Source organism: Papaver somniferum, chromosome 2 (genome assembly GCF_003573695.1).
Source record: "Papaver somniferum cultivar HN1 chromosome 2, ASM357369v1, whole genome shotgun sequence".
NCBI lineage: Eukaryota > Viridiplantae > Streptophyta > Magnoliopsida > Ranunculales > Papaveraceae > Papaver > Papaver somniferum.
Genome location: NC_039359.1, coordinates 74,806,022 through 74,808,091, shown reverse-complemented (window position 1 = coordinate 74,808,091; position 2,070 = coordinate 74,806,022).

Genomic DNA, 2,070 nt, shown 5'->3' with positions numbered 1-2,070 from the left:
ATCTTGGGTAGTACCACTATTGTGTTGACATCTCCGTATGGGGAAGGAACTAAAAACAGCGTCATTTTCAACTCCTTCACAAAGGGATACTGTTTCAAAGTTAGGGGTTCTTGTGTGATTCATCTTTTTGTGAGTGATTCATCCTCTTTCGATTGACAGTTCCCTTTCAACTTCATTCACCAAAATAGACAACTTAACTGTCCGTTTTCTTTACTCAATGATGATCTTTTTTCAAACTTGCAAGTAGGAGTGGGAAGGTGAAGTTTTTTTTAAGGTGGCATTGCTAATATTATCCCGACAGGTATAGTTTGGTAGGAAATGGTGTGGAAATTTGGTTATCTTATTTAAGTTTGGCTAGGTTTTTATTGGGGTTGCCAATTTTCACGATAAGTTTTTTTTTTTTTATATCTAGATTAGTGATCCTGGACTATATCCAAACTCCTTAAACAGGAGTGGATATTGATAATTATAGGATTCGAACTCCTACCTCCGCAGTGAGAGGGAGCATGCCAACCGCCAGACCACTTGGTGATTGTCCACGAGAAGTTACTAAATAAAAATGAATAGAAAGAGTCTCATCATCAATTCCACTTGATTGGTAAGTTTTTGTGAAATTAAACCATCTCATCATTGGTTCGACTTGATGGTAACTTTTGGTGAAATTTTGTAGCAACATGCAGAAATTCTAGTGAGTGATAAGGAGAAAAGATTGTAACAACATGCACAAACTCTGGTGACCGATAAGAAAAAATAAACAAATTTTCCATAAAAACAATTTATATTTACATGCATGTTAGTTTAGTTGTTCGTAGATCAGCGTAACCTAACAACACCTTTAGTAACTAGAGAATGTCTTAATTTTTCATGTGATGGTAGTAGAATTTTTTATTTTCATGAGATGAAATTCATTCGAGCTCTGGCCTACGTGGGACTTGTTCCTTGACAAAAAGCTTTCGGATATCGGTAGTAGAATTTTATACCACCCTAAACCATGACAAAAACTAGAAAACAATTGACAAAAAATAAATTATGATGGTAACAGGCTACCAATACTTAACGAGGGTCAAAATAAAATTTACAGTAACTGTTTTATTACGTCTGATGAAATAACTTGATCAAATTTTTACAAGTAAACAACCTATTATCCATTGCCTTAACATTATTTCTCTTGTCATAAAAAACTCTAACATTTCTCTCCTTCCATATATTCCACATGATAACTGCAAATATCTAAAGACTGCAGTACTAGCTTTACTACGTTGTATTAGCTGTCAATTGTAAAGTATAAACAACATTTATAGGTGTAGAAAAAAACATTCGACTTGAAACTCCTCACAAACTTGTTTGGTCAGGAAACAATGAAGAAGTAAATGGGAGGTTGATTTAAAATAATCATAAACCACCCTTCTGGTACCACTATTCTTCTTTTTTCTATTAGCAAATCTCTTATTGAAGTTTATCATGAGCAATAAGCCACAAAATGAGAGCATTTTAGTTTCCAAGTGAGCGTAAAAACAACGCTAATTAAGAGAGAACTGTATTCCAGTGTTAGTCTATCATAAATGGAATTAACATAAAATTGTTTATTTTTAGTTAAAAGGTCATTTCAATTTATCTTTATAATTCAAGTTAAAACTAAATGAAACTATTTAAGTCATAAGAGAAGAAAAAAAAACAATTCTAAGCCTTGCAACAAAATTTAGTTTTCTAGGAACCTGAAATTTCAAACAACGGAATTAGCAATTAACTTTCTCGTTTCAGTAAAAAAACAAATGTTTAGCTCTTTTCATGGCATAAAGGTTATGATAACAACTTTGGATTGGTGAATCATAAATCAGTTAACATCCTAAAATCTGATATGAGTATTATTGTTAGCTTTGAATCTGACGTACTTCATGAAAATAGGATTGAACCTCATAATTGCTCTCTAGGCTGACTTGCCATAAGTGCATTTAGGATTCTTATATATCCATACTAATTTACCAAAGCTATACTTCTTTATAATGATGGATTCCCAAAGAGCGATGTCCTCAACTGATATCTCCAAAACCATTTACAGAGTAAAGCATG